Source organism: Rhinoraja longicauda, chromosome 13 (assembly GCF_053455715.1).
Source record: "Rhinoraja longicauda isolate Sanriku21f chromosome 13, sRhiLon1.1, whole genome shotgun sequence".
Classification (NCBI taxonomy): Eukaryota; Metazoa; Chordata; class Chondrichthyes; order Rajiformes; family Arhynchobatidae; genus Rhinoraja; species Rhinoraja longicauda.
In genome coordinates, this window is record NC_135965.1 from 27097843 (window position 1) to 27120035 (window position 22193).

Consider the following 22193-nt stretch of genomic DNA (forward strand, 5'->3'; position numbering starts at 1 on the left):
GTATACTTTAATCTTCTTCACACTCCACAATTCCACCAATCTTGGTGCCGTCTGCAAACATATTAACCAATCCACATATATATCCGTCATTTATTTATATATATATATATATATATATATATATCGCAAACAACAGCGGTCCCAACACAGATCGCTAAGAAACCCCACTAGTCGCAGATAGCCAGCCTGAATGACACCTTTCCACCAGTCATCTGTCTTCTATTAGTAAGTCAGTTCTGAATCCATATGACTGAATCCTGTGAATCTTAATCTTCTGGATCAGCCTACCATGGGGGACTATATCAAATGCCTTACTAAGGTCCATGTAGACACTATCCATTGCCCTACCCTCATCGATCATCTTTGTCACCTTCTCAAAAAACTCGATCAAGTTAGTAAGATGTGATCTGCCATGTATAAAGCAATGCTGACTGTCCCTAATTAGATGATTCTCTTCGAAATGTGAGTAACTCCTATCCTGAAGAATCCTCCTCCCAATGACTTCCCTACCACTGATGTTTACCAACCTATAATTCTCTGGATTCTCTCTACTTCTTTTAAGCAAAGGAACAACATTTGCTATTCTCCACTTCTCCAGGAACTCACCTGTGATTAAAGAAGATGCAAAGATCTTCCCTAAGGCTCCTGCAATCTCTTGATAACCTGGGATAGATCCCATCACATCCTAGGGATTTATCCACCTTAATAATTCTTCAAGAGTCCCAAAACCAGTTCCTTCACTTCAAACAGCCCTTGTGTTCTCCACACTGATCTCGCTGTCCTCCATGTCTTCCTTGGCATATGCAGATTCAAATGACTTGTTCAGTACCTCACCTACATCCCCTGACCCCAAGCACATATTCCCTCCTTCATGCTTGAGCTGTCCTACCATTTCTCTGGTTACGCTCTTGTTTTCAAAGTAGGCATAAAAAAACATCCGACTCGCCAGAGCCATTTCATGGCCCCTTTTGGCCCTTCAAATTGCCCCCTTGAGTTCTTTCCTGCTTGCTATATATTCCTCAAAGTTCCTGTCTGATTTCATATTCTTAAACCTTGCATATACTTTGGACTAAATTTACAACCTCTTTACTCATCTAAAGTTCCCTTATTTTGCCATCCTTATCCCTGATCCTTACTGGAACACTAAACTTTGATCAACTGGCCTTTAAATGACTCCCACATGTCAGATGTGGACTTGCCTGATAACAACCACTCTCAATTTACCAACTGCTCCCTAATAATGCTGTAATCTGCTCAACATTCTCTGACTCCAACAATCTCCTACTTCTTCCTTGTAATTCTCTTGTTTTTAATGTAAACATAAAAACCCTTGTGATTTTCTTTAATCTGATTCACCAATGATATTTTATTCATCTTTTGGCCCATTCTAATTGTTCCTTAGAATTTACATTAAGGTTCTTTCTTGCTTCTTGTATTTCCCCCAAAAGTTCTGTCTGATTTCAACTTTCTAAACCTTATATATGCTTCCATTTCCTTTTGACCAAATTTACAACCTCTTTGGTCATCCAAGGTTCCCTGACTTTGCCTTCCTTATTCCTCCTCCTTACTGCAACATGCTGGGTCCTGAACTTCAATCAACTGGCCTTTAAATTACTTCCACATATTGGATAGTCATTGAGTCATAGTGTGGGAACAGGCCCTTCGGCCCAACTTACCCACACCAGCCAACATGTCCCAGCTGCACTAGTCCTACCTGCCCACGTTTGGTCCGTATCCCTCCAAACCTATCCTATCCATGTACCTGTCTAACTGTTTCTTAAATGTTGGGATAGTCCCTGCCTCAACTATCTCCTCTGGCAGCTTGTTCCATACACCCACCACCATTTGTGTGAAAAGGTTACCCCTCAAATTCCTATTAAATCTTTTCCCCATCACCTTAAACCTATGTCATCTGGACCTCGATGCACCTCATCTGGGCAAGAGACTGCGTCTACCCTATCTATTCCTCTCATGATTTAATACGCCTTTATAAGATCACCCCTCATATTTTTTATTTCATATTTTCATATTTCAGATACAGCGCGGAAACAGGCCTTTTCGGCCCACCAAGTCCGCACCGCCCAGCGATCCCCGCACATTAACACTATCCTGCACACACTAGGGACAATTTTTACATTTTACCCAGTCAATTAACCTACATACCTGTACGTCTTTGGAGTGTAGGAGGAAACCGAAGATCTCGGAGAAAACCCACGCAGGTCACGGGGAGAACGTACAAACTCCTGACAGTACAGCACCCGTAGTCAGGATCGAACCTGAGTCTCCGGCGCTGCATTCGCTGTAAGGCAGCAACTCTACCGCTGCGCCACCGTGCCGCCCTTCATCAGCCAGAGTATTGAGTATAGAAGTTGGAGGTCATATTGCAAATGTACAAGATGTTGGTGAGGCCGCATTTAGAGTATTGTGTTCAGTTCTGGGCACCATGCTATAGGAAAGATGTTGTCAAACTGGAAAAGGTACAGACAAGATTTACAAGGATGTTGCCAGGACTAGAGGGTCTGAGCTGTAGGGTGTTGAGTAGGCTGGGACTCCATTCCTTGGAGCTCATCCTCCTGTGCTCCAAGGAATGGAGTCCCAGCCTACTCAACACCCTACAGCTCAGACCCTCTAGTCCTGGCAGCATCCTTGTAAATCTTGTCTGTACCTTTTCCAGTTTGACAACATCTTTCCTATAGCATGGTGCCCAGAATTGAACACAATACTCTAAATGCGGCCTCACCAACATCTTGTACATTTGCAATATGACCTCCAACTTCTACACTCAATACTCTGGCTGATGAAAGCCAATGTGTCAAAAGCCTTTATGACCACCTGATCTACCTGCGACTCCACCTTCAAGGAACCATGCATCTACACTCCTAGATCCCTCTGCTCCACAACACTGACCAGAGCCCTGCCATTCACTGTGTAGGTCCTGCCCATGTTAGACTTCCCAAAATGCAATACCTCGCATTTCTCTGTATTAAATCCCATCAACCATTCCTAAGTCCACCTAGTCAATCCTGCTGGAATTGTTCACAACCATCTTCACTAACTGTAAAACCCTCCACTTTTGTATCATGGATGTTCTTCGTTTCGATGGAATAACATGATTTACAGTGCAGAAATACACCATTTGGACTAGTGCTTATTTTTTATGCAACTGCTAGCCATCTCCCAAGTTTATTTTTACTATGTTTCCCCTTCTCCTTAAATATATCCATCCCTTGTGTTGCAGTTCCACCACTGTGGAAGTTTTCGCTGAATTCGTATTGGATTTATTAGTGTTTATCTTATCCATGCTCTTTTGTTCTGAATCCCCCCATAAGTGAAAATATCACCCTTATTCTCTATTTAGTTAGATCCTTTCATAATTTCTAGATCTTTTATTCATTTAGCTCGAAGCTTGTTTTCTAGTAACTAAGGCCTATTCAAAATTTCCTGATGGGTTCTAGAAACATAGAAAAATAGGTCTGTTATCAGCCTGGATTTATTTGAAAAGCAAAAAACAACTACAGATGCTGGAGAATTGAAATTTAAATAAAAAGCAGAAAATGTTTGAAATACACAACCGGTCAGAAATCCACTTAATATTTCAGAGTTTTGTTTCCTTTGCTTGCCATGAAGGGAGTTCAGCAAAGATTCATGATACTTGCTCATGAGATGACAGGTTTGCTGTAGGAGTAGAAATTGAGCAGAGTGGGCTTATGTTCTCCAGAGTTTGACAGAATGCCAAATATTCACGTTCAATCTTACTGCTTGACAGGGTGGGTTTAAATTAATATTTTTCCCTAACTGAGGAGTTTGGAACTAGGTGTCACAGAACTAAGGGAAGGCATTTTAAGACTAAGAGAAGGCATTTCTCCAAGGTTTTAAATTATCTGCCCTGGATGGTTCCTACTTTGTTAATTGTTAATGGATGTATCCATTTCTGGATATCAAGGGATTCCTGGGGTTAGAGGGCGTTGTAGCCAAATGCTACTGTTAAGAGATCAGCCATGATCTTGAAAGGTGGTAGAGCAGGTTCAAAGGCCTCCTACTGATTCTTATGTTCCCTTGAATGAGCATAGTCAAGGGGAATGGGCGGTGGGGATTGGATGGAGTGAAAGAATCTCTGCGGAACTGAAAGGCTAGAAATCTGAGGTGACAAAATCTGAAAGTTACCAATTCTGGTTGCACCTGACTCCTTTACATCAGAGGTCAGATCTGGCCTGTTTTGGTAGTTCTGAGTATTTCCAGCAATTTTCTAGCTCAGATTTCCAGCAGCAGCTGTGTTCTACATCTTGTCAATATTGTCCTTTTTTTTCGTTCTCTCTTTCTACATCTCAAGTTGGATGATGAATGGATTGTTGACTTCAGGGCACATCATAATTGGACCAGCTAGACCAATAGACAAGGCAAACTGCTGAATATGTAGCCAATCTGCATACGTCATTTAATTAATCGTTCTGTGGCCTGTAGGGCTTTAATGGGGAGTGAATAGGTTCAGAAATGACAAATAACGAGAAAGTGAATGAATTCATGGAGCCATATCAGGTGGATGAAATTGGAGAACAAAATGGAATGCTTTGTTCAGACAGTTGGGAATAGATTAAATAGAGAATGTAATCAATTAGAGATCATGTGATGCCCTTATTTACAGTCTTTTGCTGCCTCTTTCTAAGGAGAAATCTATGCAGGTGTTAGTAAGTGTGGAGAGATGCATGGATAATACAAGATCAGAGGTTCTAGTTAATGGTTGACAAATGAAATCTATGAAGATGATGCACAGAGGTAGTAAAGCAAATCACATTCTGGGATGTATTGAGAGCTGAACGCTGAGCAGAGAATGTGAGTTTATGAACCATTGATGTAATTGCACTTAGAATATTTCATACTACTTTGATCACCACAGGACAAAGAAAATGGCAACGATTGCAAGGATATAGAAGAAAGAAGCCAAATGAGGAATTGGAATATGAGGGGGGTTATGTAAACTGAATACCTTTTCCACTGAAAGATGTGTGAATGCTGTTTTTCAGATTCTCTTGGGTGAGGTAATATTGACTGTCTAAAACAGTGTAGCCAGAAGACAGTGCACTTAATGGGAGTAAATTTGAAGCAAATCTGCATTTCAGTGAGCAAATGATGAATATCTTGAACGCAGTCCCCAGAGAGAAAGGGAAAGCAGTGAGAATTGATTCATTCAAATACAAGTCAGATTGGTTTTCAGAAAATAATCAGGATATACACCAATCAACCAAAACATGACCACTGACAAGTGAAGTGAATAACATTGGTTATCTTGTTACAATGGCACCTGTCAAGGGGTGGAATATATTCGGCAGCAAGTGAACAGTCAGTTCTTGAAATTGATGTGTTGGATGCGGGAAAAATGGGCAGGAGTAAAGACCTAAGCAACTTTGACAAGGGCCAAATTGTTATGGCCAGACGACTGGGTCAGAGCATCTCTGAAACGGCAAGGATTGTGGGGTGCTCCCGGTCAGCAGTGGTGTGTACCTACTGACAGTGGTCCGAGGAGGGACAAACCGCAAACCGGCGACAGGGTGTTGGGCGCCCAAGGTCATCAATACACGAGGGCAACGGAGGCTATCCCGTCTGGTCCGAACCGATTGTGGGAAGACGACAAGCCGGTGAAGGGAGTTTGATGCTCTGGGCAATGTTCTGCTGTGAAACCCTGGGTCCGGCCATTCATGTGGACGTCAATTTGACATGTATCACCTACCTAAACATCGTTGCAGACCAAGTACACCCCTTCATGGCAATGGTATTTCCTGATGGCAGTGGCCTCTTTTAGCAGGATAATGCGCCCTGCCACACTGCACATATTGTTTGGGAATGGTTTGAGGAACATGATGAAGTGTTCACGGTGTTGCCCTGGCCTCCAAGTTCTCCAGATCTCAATCCGATTGAGCATCCGTGGGATATGCTGGATCAACAAGTCTGATCCACGGCAGCTCCACCTAGCAACTTGCAGGACTTTAAGGATCTGCTGCTAATGTTTTGGTGCCAGATACCACAGGATGCCTTCAGGGGTCTTGTAGAGTCCATGCCTTGGCAGGTCGGTGCTGTTTTGGCAGCACACGGAGGACCAACAGCATATTAGGCAGGTGATCATAATGTTTTGGCTGATCGGTGTATATAATAATTGTGTGTGTTAAGTCTAGCATGCTTTGGTTAGTGCAAATGATGATGTAGAAGTAAAATGTTTGCAAGGAGCAAGGCTGAGGGGCGAAATGGCCTTCCTCTTCCATTTGCCTTTTTGATTGAATTGATTGAAAGATACTGCATGGAGACCAGCCCTTTGGCCCACCAAGTCCACGATGATCATCGATCACCTGTTCACACTACTTCTATGTTATCCCACTTTCACATCCTCTCCCTGTACTCTCATGGCAATTTACAGTGGCCAATAAACCCCTATAAGCCCACACATCTTTGGAAAGTAGGAGGACACTGGTGCACCCAGAGGAAATCCATGCAGTCACTGAAAGAACATGCAAACTACATAGAAACCACCTGAGGTAATGATTGAACCCGAGTCTGGTGCTGTGATGCAGCAGCTCTACAGCTGTGACACTGTGTCACTGTGATCTGAGGAACAGGTGATTTCAGTCCCACTATTCCAAAGGAACTTGGAGATGTATTTGTTGCTTCTGGATTTGTTGTGGCCGATTTGAGAAAGTGTGAGTTTAGTCAACCACTTTTTTTGCCATTCCATCTTATAACTACTGGCAGAGTTGAATTTGAATGGTCTTGGTCTTTCATTTGCTGGCATTTTCAATGTTCTGGTGTGGAACTTGTTATTCTAATTTCTTGGTACTATCGGCATAAAGAAATGCAGAAGCCTGATGATCAGGAGAACTTTCATTTAATGCATTATTAGAGAATTACTCCTTTCCTTTAGAATAGATGTTGTGGCAAACTGCAGTCTGAGCAGTCGTTTTTTGAGATGGAGAACGTAAATTACTGTGAACCTACCATTTGGTGCTTAGGAATTTATTGAAATACGGAACAATGTTCATGCTCATACTTTCACTGTACAATATGAACCTTTCAATATTCCTTTCACATAATAAAATCATTTAAAAAATTCGATTGCTGAATGCGTAAACAAGGCATGGAAAATTCAGATTTTCCACTGAATGAAGTCTGTTAACCCTACATTTTAAATGCTCAATGGACCAATGCAAATGTTTAGGGAATGCAACAATGAATTTGCCATGTTGTGTGTTTAGCACGTGTGACCAGTGCCGAATTTCTGTGCTGCTGACTTGTGCTTTCCCGTCACCTTTGAAGCGGTTCTTTGAGGAGGATCTGAAATTATTAACAGGTCATAAAGCTAGCCCTTCAAGTGACGTCCAGTGGCAGAGTTTAAAAGCAATATGTTTAAAGGATTTGCTAGTTTTTTTTCCCTCCAAGTACTCAATTTCTTCTTGTTGGATCATAAAATTCCAGCAGCTAAAATCCTAGCCAGGGTATTTTAGAAGAGAAATGTTGAAGTATTTTCCACGCAGACACACAAGGAGATGCACACAGCTTTGTGGCAACAACCGCAAAACTGGATATTTAAAATCTGGCAGTCGATGATAGAATCTGGGACTCCACTGCTCGAAATGGATTGTCTTACCACTGAGATGTGGCTTTGTTGCACTCCTTTTGGAAGTTGTCCAGCATAATCTTGCCACCTTGGTGTTTTCCTATTGCTTGCACAGTGTTGCCATCTCTGTATTTTGTTGGACTTTACCCTGCCTCATGTGACCCGCACGTCCTTTCTGCTTCCTGAAAAATTTCATCATCTGTGTCATCTAGTAATCTAGATGGAGACACCGTGGGCTTGTTTAGAAATTTATTTAGATGTCAAGCATGTAGTAATCATGGTGGATGCCTTTTGCTTCATCGGGGCAAATTTAATTGAAGTGTTAAATCAGTGAAAATGTCAATTTGTCTTGAAACAAATGCATTTTGAGAAAGGGAAACAGACATTCTTTTTTTTGTGATAACTGGTTTTCTATAGATCTTTCTGACAGGGTATTGCAACCGATTCTGGCCTATCACTGACAGCAAACTCATCTATCCTACTGTCTGAAGAACAGCCCAAAATGTCACCCATTTCTTCTCTCCGGAGATGCTGCCTATCCCACTGAGTTACTCCAGCATTTTGTGTCTATAAGGAATAAATTAAGGATTGGAAACTCTGAAGGCGATGACGTTCATGGTGTGGTACGCCTAATGTCTCTGATTGTTTCTACTCTATTAACAGTGGTTTTTACACAAACAGTTCTTGATCCTATTGTTATGCAACTTGCAATGTGTCCTTCAGTCACTATTTGGAGGGGCAAAAGTTTTTAACTAGTTATAGTACTGGGTGTTTTTCTAAATGAGTAGGCAAAGTATGAAACTTACCCTCTTTTACACCGAACAGTGACTCTGCTGGTACCATTGGAAATTGTTGCTTACGATTCTATGCAGATCTAGTAAATATTGTATCTGGATTTCAGTATGGGATTATTTCGAAAACAGTGTCATCTTATTCTTTATTAATGTACAATTTCTGTCCTTCTGTTTCAGGCTTCACAAGTTTGGAAAGTCTGATCCTGGCCAGGTATGGAAGTGAAGCTGAGTAAATTCTTTCTGGAATTTCAATAGCCGAATTACCTGTGCAAATACTTGGTTCCAAAACTTCCATAAAGGTATGCATCATCAACACAGAGATGACTGTTGTGTGATTTACCAAAGTTATTTACATTTATTCTGTTTATTCTTGTCCTTTCTCTCTCTGGTAACTTGCCAACAGACCATTGTTCATTTGAACCCAAGCGTTAAGTGGCAGCAACTAATGTGACCATGGGCCAAAGAGCCTTATCCTGCCCTCGAATGACCTCTGCACGCACAACATTTCTAGTATGAGCTGCTTTTGGTAATTGTGTATTTCTGGCCTATTTTCCCACCCCATACATTTGGAGACAAAGCAGCCATTTGCAGCATTACAGTTGTTTACTCAGCAGAAATTGGGATTTAAATCTGGGTCCTGCTTTATTGTTGAGTTCACAATGCAGAGCTGTTAAGCAGCTGCTTTCAACACTTTGTACTGGAAACATTGACTGAACAGAAATTCCCCTTTTATCAACAGACCAAAGCAGTAACTAAATGCGAGAAAGTATGCTAAAGGTGATGTTTTAAATGGAGGTTGAGATTATTCAGGCAGATATAATGGGTTCAAGAACACCATTTGAAGAGTTAGAAGTCTGAGAGGCTTGGATGGCATTCCTCCCTTAGCTAATATTAACGAGACTAAATGGTAATTCGTCTCATTTCCTACTATGAGGATCTTTTGTGTTAATGATCTGCTGTATTTTCATACAAAACAGTACTAACTGCACTGAAAATTAGCTTGTTAAATGGTTGCGGAAATGTATACAAGGAAATGAATTTGAATATAAATATTTCGGAGCTGGATTGAACTATCTCCAATTATAAAATTGTAAATACATTTTATAGCACCCAGCATGTTCCAGTTTTGATTGCTCAAAATAGGGTTAGATGGTTAAATCACCCAAGACAGTGGTGGATGGACCACAATGTAGAGGAGAAAGGCCATTATTGAGATACAAATGTCAGTGTTGGTCTCAGCTGTGAAACTAATTGAATACTCAGTTGACACAGCCTAGGGGCGCACTAGCACGATGCGCAAGGGGCTGGCTGTACACCCAATGCTATCTGTCCAATATTTAAGATTGATCTCTAGAGAACTGCCACAGGGAATATTAGCTGCTTCTCCCCTTTGCACCCCTTCAACTCTCATTTAAAAGTTACTATCATAACAGCTGAAACTCTTCCTGATTGTCTTCGCCTGATATTATGTGTTGATCCAGTACTTCCACTCACATGTGCCTGTATTAGGCTCTTCGGTGTTTCCTGTGAATTTCACTTTAAATCCCACAGCCCTTAAATTTGCTGCTGGCTGCTCCTGTCTGTGCACCGTTATCAGAAGTACAGCCTGACCATCTGGTAATACATTGGCAGTCTTGCTGTTTTTGTGCAATTTCCTACTCCGTTTCGACTGCCAAACAAAATTACAAGATTATGCAAGAACGTTTATGTGAACAACTTAAGCAACAAAGAAGATTTCTTTATGGTATCAGCTTCTGCCTATTCTTCCTGAAAACAATTGAAAGTCTATCATCTTTGATAACCATATTCAATATTAGCGAGAAAAGTTTAATGTGTGCAAATTAAAGGTTTCTAGGAGTTGCCCGCTCTCATGGATTGGCCTAACAGATGACTCCTGCATCATTGGGTGGTAATTTATGATTTCTGTAAGAGCACATTTCTGTTACCTGAACAGCTGTAACACAAGGGTCACATGTAGTCACTTTGTAGGAGCAGTCTAAAAATCCCTTATTAGAGTCTAATGAAATGAATTGTAAGGTGCTGTTCCTCTATTTGCGTAACTTTTGTGTTTTGTGTGCTGAAGGTGGTTGCCTATTGTGCTGCTGAAGATCCTTCCCCATCTTCTGTCAGACAATGCAGGAAATCACACACCTTTAGATCAACCACATTAATTTACATTGCCTACAGCACAGAACCCTTATTTTCAGTCCAACTAGTTTATGCATGTAAATACGTGTTCTGCATTCCTCCCTGCATTTAACCTTCGTTCGACTGCCCATCTACATTCCACGTATCAATATGGTAACTAAGCCTATGAACTTACCACTTGATAGGACAGTTGTGCTTCAGTTGTAGAGATCTTTACCCGTGAGTCAGGGCTTTGGGGTTTAAGTCCTATTCTAGCGATGAACACGTGTCAAAGCTGATGCTCCGTGTAATAATGAGCAATTGCTGCAGTATTGAAGTTAATGCCCTTTGGGTGAGAGATGTTACTATGTGGAAGAGTAGTAGGGGAGTTATTACCAATGTCCTGACCATTGTTTAACTCTCAATCAATATCGCAAAGAGTTTATCTTGTCATTTACATTGCTTTTTGTGCAGGGAATCTTCTCTCAAATGGCTGCTTTGGTCCAACGTTGCAACTGCATTTTGATAGAACCTTATTGAATATAAACCATTTGGGATCTCCTGAGGTAATAAAGGGAACAATAATATATGCAAGCTTTCCCTTTTTGTGATCTGAGATCAATTTTCGATTAGATTTATTAATGACTAACATATTCAAGCTCTCTTTCTTGCCACCTTGCCAGCATTTTTCTTAATTCTATCTTTTTAGAACATTCACAGTTTAAAATCTTTTGAGGTCGTTCTCTTAGGTTTTGTCTTTCCTGTTTGATCTTTCCAGAAGTTTGTTACCACAACCAAGAAGTTAAATCGCCCTGACAGTTTTGCCCTTTCTTTAGTTTCCCCCTGACCTTTTTATGATACAGAGACAGAGTCTGGTCCAACTGGGCTTCCATACAAGATTAACATTACTTTTCTACTTTTAAATCCTCTCTCTCTCCACAGTGGCTGGAATTTTTTTTATTTGTTTGCTTTTTCATAGTTTTAATTTGTGCTGCTACTTTAATCTATAACCTGATATTCCTTTATTCTTTAAAATCCGATGAAACTGTAGCTCAAACTTTTGCTGCCTTGTTGCATGATATTTGCCGTAATGGCACGATAGCCAGTCTATGATCTTATTAGCAGTTATGGCTCAGTTGGTGGTATTCGTGACTTCAAATCCAACTCCAGAAAATCACGCTTATAAGTCTAGGCTGCTGCTCCAATACATAGGGCGGCATGGTGGTGTGGCGGTAGAGTTGCTCCTTACAGCGCCAGAGACCCAGGTTCGATCCTGACTTCGGGTGCTTGTCTGTACGGAGTTTGTATGTTCTTCCTGTGACTTGTGTGTGTTTTCACCGAGATCTTCAGTTTCCTCCCACACCCCAAAGATGTACAAGTTTGTAGGTTAATTGGCTTGGTATAAAATGTAAAATTGTCCCTTGTGTGTGTGTGTGTGATAGTGTTAGTGTGCGGGCATCGCTGGTCGGTGTGGACTCGATGGGCCAAAGTGCCTGTATGCACACTATCTCTAAACTAAACTAAATTTCTAAGTGATTGCTGCAAAAATGATTGCTTTCACTTCTTTTAAAGTCAAAAATCATCCCCTTACCCCTACCAACATTAAATTTGGCCATTTATTTTAGTGCATTTAAAATCTCAGGTCTGTGTCTTCTTTTAAATGAGACTTTGTATTAGCAAGAGACCTGCCCAAGTTTCACTGATGCGGTTTGTTCATGCTCTCTTCATGGATGGCTTGAAATGCACTTGAAAATGGTGAAAATGTGTTTTTGATCCACTGCCATCCTGCACAGCTGTGTCTGAAAGCTACCTCTGTAGTTGATGGCTTTGTTCCTTTTTGACATAAGTGGAGAAGCTGAAGAAAATTTGCAATAGCCCGTATTATTGAAGAGATTTTCTAATTTGGTGACGTGCAGTTGTCGGTAGGAAATGTGCACTTGTGACTAGCGACTTCTGCTATAAATTATAAACTTAATTTACGATTACAAATTAATCTAATACTTAGCAGCATACAACATTTTAATTAAGATCATCCATTGCACGTTTACATTAAAATACTAGGTTTCATCTTGGCTGCAAGAAGTCCCGATGAACCTTTGTAAATCTCAGTAAAGCTTCAGAGTAGAATGCAGTATTCGACTCACATTGCAGGTAGGATATTCTGGATTAAGAGAGAATGCAGCTATGGTTGCCATCTTTCCCTCACGTATTTTCTGAAAAGTTCCAGGGATAGTAGATAAATCTTCCAGGAATTATGCCAGAAATCTGGGGGAAGCATTACATTTTTGGTCCAGTCCTGTGCTGAATGCAATGTGTCTCCTGATTCTTTTAAGTTGCAGAATAAGATCAGTCATGAAATACTTGGCAAAGATACTCACCTAAACTTCTCAAGGGTGATGTTTTAAAAGTTGCACATTGTGGCCAAGCATTATTGTCATGTGGTCAGTTCCCACATCTTCAAACCCATGGGTACTTTCAATCACAGGTGTTAACCCAATATGCATCTATACTGTTGAGAGGAAACTGTGTTTGGACATGCACGTCATTGCTGTGACCTTGGTAATAACGCAGCTATTTTGACTATTGGCTACTATTAAAATGATCATTGAAGAGATCAATACTATGACATTTTCAGAATCTAAATTTAGCAGCTTTTTGTGTGCAGATCTTTAAAACTATTATTAAAATAAGGGGTGTTTGGGCTTATTGGAGGTTTTTCAGGAAACTGGTCTGCTGTTCTTTTGTTAGGCCTAAGTGTGATTCTATTATGGATGATTCTTTCCTACTTAATAAGCCATTGAGATATATTAAGTATAGAAAGGCCTCACTGCGATCTTCACTTTGGAAATCAAAGTAAATGTCTGCAATGTCTATGTAGAACATAGTGCAGCACAGGAACAGGCCCTTCATCCACAATGTCTGTCAAGCCAAGTTAAACTAATCTCATCTGCCAGCATGTGATCCATATCACTCCCATTCCCTCTCTGTCCACGTGCCTATCCAGAGGCCTCTTAAATGGCACTATCGCACCTACCTCCCCCACTTTTGGCAGAGCATTCCAGCCACTCCCTCTCTCTGGATTATAAAAAAACTTGCCCCGCAAATCTCTTATATTTTTCCCTCTCACCTTAAAGCTATGCCCTTTAGTCTTTGACCATAGTCTTCACGCCCTTCTTGCAATAGGGTGACCAAAACTGCACATAATACTCCACATGCGACCTAACTAAAGGCTTCCAAGCTACAACATGACATCCTGACTTGCCCAATACCACAGCCTTTGTTACCACTCAATCTACCTGAACAGCCACTTTCAGCATATGGACTTGGGCCCAAAATCCCTCTGTACATCAATGCTCTTAAGTGTCTTGCCATTAACTCTATACTGCCTTTACATTCGACCACCCTAATTGCAACAAACAAGTGCAATATCTTCAAAAAGAATCCGTATAAACTTCGCTTATTGCACAACTTCGCTTTGCAATCTGTGCGATGAATTTGTTAATTCGGAGAACCACATGCTGACACAAAACTTTCTGTGAAGTGCTGTATTCTGAAAAATCATCATCTTTGGGTAACTAGATGTTGCATTCGACACCAATCGTCTCTAATTGGAGAAAGCCAGATGCAATCTTTGAGAGACCGCATACTGTGGCTACTGAAAGCTGCAAATTGGAAACTTAAAAACAAAAAGAACCAGAATGTTAGAATAACTCGGTAGGGCAAGTAGCAGCTGTGTAGTCAACATTTGAGAGCAAATCCTTGCATCAGGACTGAAGGGGAAGAGGTAGGATTGCCACTGTACGAAATGGGCTGTACCTTACAACCCAACATTGAATTCTACAATTTCAAGTAACCCACAACCTTGTGCTCACCTTCCACACACACGTACGTGACCACCTAGTTTTCTCCCTTTCGTTTATTCCTTCACACCCCCTCCCCCTCTGATTCTATCTATCTATCATCTCCTCTCCATCTGCCTACCAGCCCTCATCACACCCCACTTCCTACTGCTACACTAGCAATCCTTCCTTTTCCCCTCCGTCTTGATGTAGGGTCTTGACTCCAACCATTGACTTGCATATTTTGTCTTCACAGAAGCTGCTTAACCTGGTGAATTCTTTAAGCTTTCTGTTCTTTTGTTCTAGTTCCAGCATCTGCAGTCTCTTTTATCTGAGAAACTCAAAGCTGAGTTGAAAATTTATTTCCCTGGCAAGCTGATGTAGGTCCAAAGCATGCTTCTAGTTTGGAACTATTTCCTGAACACAGTGCATTGTAACAGGTTTGAGGGGCTGAACACTCTCATGTGGGCCCCAACATCGTAAGGCAATTTCCTGTTCTTTGAGTTACATAATAAGTTTGTTGTCCTCCACTTTAGGCACAAGAACAAGCAAGGAATTCTAATTTGACAATCCATTCAGAGGTTGATGATTTTGACTACTTCATTGTAGCTCGTGCAGTGGTTACTTTATTTGTAAACCCTTTTACCGTGATCTTTTGACTCGAATAAGTGCACTCGCAGGCTGACATTCAAGAAGAATCCATGTTGAGAAAGTAAATAATTAGGAAATACCTGTGGTCTGATATTTTTTAGGAATCCCAGGGATCACAGTGTATGTTTCATCAAAAACCCAGACACACTACTAAATGTGTTAATGGATTTTTAACTGGGAATTCCAAGTTGTGGACGTAGCCCAGACCATCTCACAAACCAACCTCCCTTCCATTAACTCCCTCTACACTTCACTCCATGTATTTGTCAAAAATACATTTAGTAGTCATAATTGTAACCGTTTGTATAGGTTCATCTAGCAGCTCATTCCAGATAAGGACTATCCTCTGAATGAAAAGGTTGCTACTGAGGTCCCTCTGAAATCCCTTCCCACTCACCTTGCATGTGTAGTCTAGTTTTGGAATCCTCTACCCTAGGGGAAAAGACTGAGTGGTTCTCTTGCCCCTCATAATCTTGTGCACTTCAATAACGAAACCCTTTGCCCTCCTACAATCCAAAGGGAAAAGTCCTAATCTATCCAATTTCTCCCGAGAACTCAAACCCACACCCTTTCCAACTTAATGACATCCTTCCTGTAGTTAATTGACTAGAACAGCGCGCAGGACTCCAAGTTTGGTCTCACTAATGACTTGTATAGCTGCATCATGATGTCCCAACTTTTGTACTCAATACCCTTCCCAAAGAAGGCAAGTGTGCCAAAAGGGCGCCTTCACCACACTGTCTACCTGACTTGCTACTCGCTCGCTCGCAGTTGCTTTGCCACAGCCAGTGCCACATCTGTGCCTCTGCGGAGATCATCTGCAGTGTATGCCTACCTTTCCGCTGCAAGTCAGTTGGTGGGCCATTGTCTGTACCTCTCCACAGTTGCATTTGTCAGAGTCCGAGAAGCCCCACTTCTTCAGGTTGAGTCCGCAATGTCCTACTCCAGTGCAGAGGCTGTTTAGGACTTTCCAGGTAGTATAAGGCAGGTGGTGTCCTGGTGCCTACTTTCAAGGAATTATGACTTGTACTCCCAGATCTCTCTGTTCTGCAACACTCTCAAGGGGTCTATCACTTCCTGTGTTTGACATACCAAAATACAATGCCTCACACTTGTCAGAGTTAAATTCCATCATCCCAACTGATCTAGATCCTGTTATAAATTTAGATATCCTTCCTCAATGATCGCTGTAGTGCCAATTTTGGTGACATCTGAACATTTATTAACAATGTTAACAACATTGTCATCCAAATTGTTAATGTCGATGATAAATAAGAGTGGACCCAGCACCGACCCTTGTAGCAAACCTGTGGTCACAGGCCTCAAAACCACAATTCTTGAGTGGTCAAGTCAATCATCTGATCTGAACCCAATTGAGCATGCCTTTTATATGCTGAAGAGAAAACAGAAGGAGACTAGCCCCCAAAACAAGCATAAGCTAAAGATGGCTGCAATACAGGCCTGGCAGAGCATCACCAGAGAAGACACCCAGCAACTGGTGAAGTCCATGAATCGCAGACTTCAAGCAGTCATTGCATGCAAAGGATATGCAACAAATACTAAACATGACTACTTTCATTTACATAACATTGCTGTGTCCCAAACATTATGGTGCCCTGAAATGAGGGGACTATGTATAATAAACACTGCCATAATTTCTACATGGTGAAACCAAAATGTATTAAAATGGCCTTTATTAAAATCTGACAATGTGCACTTTAACCACATAATACATAATAGAATGTGATTTTTTCTATTACAAATCTCAAATTGTGGAGTACACAGGCAAATAATTAAATGATGGGTCTTTGTCCCAAACATTATGGAGGCCACTGTATGTTCCAATACTAAATGCTTAACCATGCATTGAGTGAGTGTAAAATGGGTAACCTTAACAGCAATCCAGTTTGTCTATTCATATTATCCCTATTTTATTAATGCACTGCATTAAAATGGCATGACGATAACTATGATCCATTACAACACGTGAATGAACCTGTCATGAAGCACATTTTAATCCAGCTCAGAGATGGCATTATTTAGAATCCAGAATACCCATGCTAGGTTATAGGTGTTCCACTATAATCCAGTGCAAAGCTAAATAATTGAACTGTAATATCTCATCACAAACATCACAAAAAATTAGATTTAAGACTAGGAGTAGGCCATTTACCCTCAAACCTGTTTTGACATTGTGAGATTATTGATAATCTGAAATCATTGCGAGGCACCTCAGGGAGCAGCCCATCAGGTCTGCGTCGACCGGCAATAGCCATTCACACTATTCCTACATTCATCTGAATTTCTATTCTACCTGCATTCTCATTCTGCCAAACCCCCCTTCTACCACTTACCTACAATTTACAGCAGACGGCTAACCCTCCAACCAACCATGGAAAATGTGCAAACTCCCCAGTGATTCAGTGAAATTGCTTCAAAGCTGGAGAGTGTGTGGTCCAACCTGTGATTTTCATTTTTTCCCTCTTAAGAAAGCAGTCCAATCTTGAATCTCCTCTAATCTGCCTCCATTGCAAATTTCTGCTAACTAGACCAAACCTATGTCCAGAATTCCAGTTCTGGACTTGCTTAAGCACTGATGAATTCCAAGAAGATGTCCTTATTCTTGTATTTGTAATTTTTGTAATACAGGCCAGAAATTTTATTTTCTCTCATAATTGCTGCATTGATACTATTTGCATATATCCAGATCTGTCTGCACACAAATACTCAATCTTTAAATAATACCTCAAAATCTTTTTCCAATCTTGGCTCTGTGCCTTCCTTGCTGCCAGGTTTTCTACTTTGTTTCATCATTGACCAGGAAACGTTACAATCTATTGGAGAGTCTGTACGGGCGCTGCAATGGTTATCCAGTTTTAATCCAGAAATAAACTATCTCCATGAAAATTCAGAGATCTGTCATCCTTTGTAATATCTTGTTGAAAAGAAAATCGTATAATTACCATATAATTCATCATAAATTCTACAGTTACAGGAGTATTACTCATGCAAGGTCACGCTTCTTCAGTATAGTTTAATACAGAGACTGATTGTATCCGAGTAGAATCCAGAAATACTGCAGTAATTACCCCCACTATAATCCATTTTAAATTCAGCAATTATCCCATTTTAAGCGCCCAAACCTTACAATTACTACTAATATAGGGTATAGCTCATAGTGATGAAATGGAAGGCATTTGGCTGTTATGCTGAGAAATATTTCATTAAAATGAAAAAGGAAAGCGACCAAAGTTAATCCATTGCTCTTTTCGGTTTTCGCAAATGCCTTGGACATGAATAGTGGATGCACAGTTATGATGATTATGAACTTGGAAAAGTAGCTGACATGAGCATAATTATACACATCAACAGGGTGAAATGGACTAAGTCATAGCAAATGTTCAAAGAAGTTAAGGTATGCATCTTGGAAATGCAGTACATGATAAATGGAAGTTTTTGAAATATTTCACTTTTGTTTTTTCTCAAATGGAAGGAAACCATTGGAGTCTCTGCCTGTTCTCGGATCAATCCAATATCCCACTTATTCCCCTGTAATCTAGTCTTTCCCCCAACCTCAGTTCTGCTACTACCCACCAGCTCCAGAGGCTGTTTACAATGGAAGGTTTCCCCACAGCCCACTGTGTCGTTAGAATAAGGAAGGAAATTAGAGCACCAGAGGAAATCTGCAAGGTAAACGGAAGATGTGTTTAAGGAGGTGGCTCTAGAAATTGTGGACGCATTAGTGATTATTTTCCAATGTTCTATAGATTCCAGGTCAGTTCCTGTGGATTGGAGGGTAGCTAATGTTATCCCACTTTTCAAGAAAGGAGGGAGAGAGAAAGCGGGAAATTATAGACCAGTTAGTCTGACATCAGTGGTGGGGAAGATGCTGGAGTCAATTATAAAAGACGAAATTGCGGAGCATTTGGATAGCAGTAACAGGATCGTTCCGAGTCAGCATGGATTTACGAAGGGGAAATCATGCTTGACTAATCTACTGGAATTTTTTGAGGATGTAACTAGGAAAATTGACAGGGGAGAGCCGGTGGATGTGGTGCACCTCGACTTTCAGAAAGCCTTCGACAAGGTCCCACATAGGAGATTGGTGGGCAAAATTAGAGCACATGGTATTGGAGGTAGGGTACTGACATGGATAGAAAGTTGGTTGACAGACAGAAAGCAAAGAGTGGGGATAAATGGGTCCCTTTCAGAATGGCAGGCAGTAACTAGGGGGGTACCGCAAGGCTCAGTGTTGGGACCGCAGCTATTTATAATATACATCAATGACTTGGATGAAGGGATTAAAAGTACCATTAGCAAATTTGCTGATGATACAAAGCTAGGTGGCAGTGTGAACTGTGAGGAAGATGCTATGAGGTTGCAGGGTGACTTGGACAGGTTGTGTGAGTGGGCGGATGCTTGGCAGATGCAGTTTAATGTGGATAAGTGTGAGGTTATCCACTTTGGTGGTAAGAATAGGAAGGCAGATTATTATCTGAATGGGTCAAGTTAGGAAAAGTGGACGTACAACGTGATCTGGGTGTCCTAGTGCATCAGTACTGAAAGGAAGCATGCAGGTACAGCAGGCAGTGAAGAAAGCCAATGGAATGTTGGCCTTCATAACAAGAGGAGTTGAGTATAGGAGCAAAGAGGTCCTTCTGCAGTTTTACAGGGCCCTAGTGAGACCGCACCTGGAGTACTGTGTGCAGTTTTGGTCTCCAAATTTGAGGAAGGATATTCTTGCTATTGAGGGCGTGCAGCGTAGGTTTACTAGGTTAATTCCCGGAATGGCGGGACTGTCATATGTTGAAAGACTGGAGCGACTAGGCTTGTATACACTGGAATTTAGAAGGATGAGAGGGGATCTTATCGAAACGTATAAGATTATTAAGGGGTTGGACACGTTAGAGGCAGGAAACATGTTCCCAATGTTGGGGGAGTCCAGAACCAGGGACCACAGTTTAAGAATAAGGGGTTGGCCATTTAGAACAGAGATGAGGAAAAACTTTTTCAGTCAGAGAGTTGTGAATCTGTGGAATTCTCTGCCTCAGAGGGCAGTGGAGGCCAATTCTCTGAATACATTCAAGAGAGAGCTAGATAGAGCTCTTGAGGATAGCAGAGTCAGGGGGTATGGGGAGAAAGCAGGAACGGGGTACTGATTGAGAATGATCAGGCATGATCACATTGAATGGCGGTGCTGGCTCGAAGGGCCGAATGGGCTACTCCTGCACCTATTGTCTTGTGTTCATTCTGCATGGACAGAGTGGGGATAATCAAACCTGTGACTGGAGATGTGAGGCAACAATATGGATCATGGTGCCTATATACATTACTCTTAAATATAATAAGGCAAGTAGATAAGGTTCAAGGAAGCATGTGTGGATAAATGGGACTAGTATAGATAAATACAGTGAGCGACATGGGCTCTTTCTGTGCTGTGTGACTCTGTGACTTACTTCAGTTTATAATCAAAGCAGTAGACAAAGATCAGAAATTCCACGATCAGAAATTTGGCCTCAAGTGGAGAAATGTGAACTATTCTTTATGCTTCACCAGGGAAGATAAGAAGTCTGGGGACTAATGAGGAGAGACATGAATACTAGGAATGTTAGTTAGAAAAGATTGAGAGAAGCTGAACGGATTTTCTGTCCGTCAAGGGGTTTGTTAGAGAAAACTATTCCATCTGGAAAGTGGATCAATAAACAGAGATTGTAGATTTAAAATTATTGGCAAAAGATTGGGGATGGACATTTTCACTAGTTATTGGGGAACACTCTGCCTGAGAGGTGATGGAGGCTGATTCCATAAATAACTTTTAAATTGGAATTGTAGTTACATGAGGATGAACATTTTACAGGGTCAGACACAAGAGGAAATAGGTTGTGAGACCAAGCGCAAGCTCTTTCAAAGAAAGAATACAGACTCCAAGAACCAAGTTTATTTTAAAAAGGGAGAAAATAGATGATGAAAGTAAGCTAGCAAAAATATAAAAACAATAAGAGCGTACACCATGATAGAATGGTAGTTCTTTAGCATGTAACACTCTGAATTTATAATGAGGAAGCAACTGACTTTGAACACATCTTGTGGGTGTTGCACTGAAAAACATTCCAAAAATAATAGAAAATAGAGAGGGGTGGGGGGTGGAGGAACTTTAAACAATTGCTCTCTGTGACAAAGACACCAGGAAAATTAATGTGACTGAAAGCTGACAAGATTCCTGGACTGGATTGTCTGTATCCTGGGGCTCGTGTGAAGCGAATGTATCAGTTGTGAGTTTACAACATCTATATATATATTATATTACTAAAACTCTCATCTTGTATGTTCCCGAAATACAACCAAAACGGTAGACGACACCGCAACAATTCTCGGGCACCTTACCATTTGCCTTTGGTCTGCTGTATCGAGTTTCGTTATATTTTAAAAGTAATTAACTTTTTAAACTTTAATAAATGCGCTCCCGGCAGCCGCGCATGCGCAGTTGGGGGAGGGTTGGCGGGCCTGGCGGCGGTGCACCTGCACAGCAGCCCCGGGAGGACCGGCGCCCATCCCGGCATGCCCCGCGCCTGACCTTCCTCCCGTGGTACAGTGCAGCAGCAGAGAGTACGTCAAAGAAGATGGCTGCCGACCGCTCTCCTGTTGCTGGCCGCCCAGGGCCGGGGAGAGTGGCTCCCTCTCCCCTTTCCTCTCCCCCCTCGCCCAGCCCCAGGGGAGACTCCCCGGCCAGCAACAGGTCCACGGGTCGTCAGTTGGGGGAGGGTTGCCCGGCCCGGCAGTGGCCCTCGACCCTGGGATCTTGCTGAGTGCTTTTAGGGTAAATAAAATTGTGTTTAGAAGTTTATCAAAGCAGGAGAGGTTTGGATCCAACTGGTCCATGGGTCCTATATAGTAGAATGGTTCCAGTTGATTGGAAATCTGCACCAAAAAAAAATATTGAAAAAAATAAAGGAAAATACCAGAATCCATGATTAAGTAAATGGTATAAGGACACTTAGAAAATCATAATATCATGATGACTCTGTATTAGGAAAGGTAGTTCATGCTTGACAAACATAGAACAGCACAACATATGGACAGGCTCTTTGTGCTGAACATGATGCCATGTTAAGCTCCTCTGCCTGCACGTGGTCTGTATTCCTCCATTCCCTACATATGTATGTGCCAATCTAAAAGCCTCTT

General features: G+C 41.4%; 1 protein-coding gene across 6 annotated transcripts in view; it reads left to right on the forward strand.

Moving 5' to 3' along the window:
* Positions 1-22193, forward strand: part of LOC144599585 (AMMECR1-like protein) — a 54330-nt gene that overhangs the window by 3202 nt on the left and 28935 nt on the right. For 3 of the 6 annotated variants that reach the window (XM_078410648.1, XM_078410644.1, XM_078410647.1), the window contains 2 exons: positions 8018-8223; positions 8572-8693. The gene's annotated coding sequence lies outside the window, so the exon portion shown is untranslated. The remainder of the gene's footprint in view (positions 1-8017; positions 8224-8571; positions 8694-22193) is intronic. The other 3 variants (XM_078410645.1, XM_078410646.1, XM_078410649.1) reach the window with 2 other exon arrangements.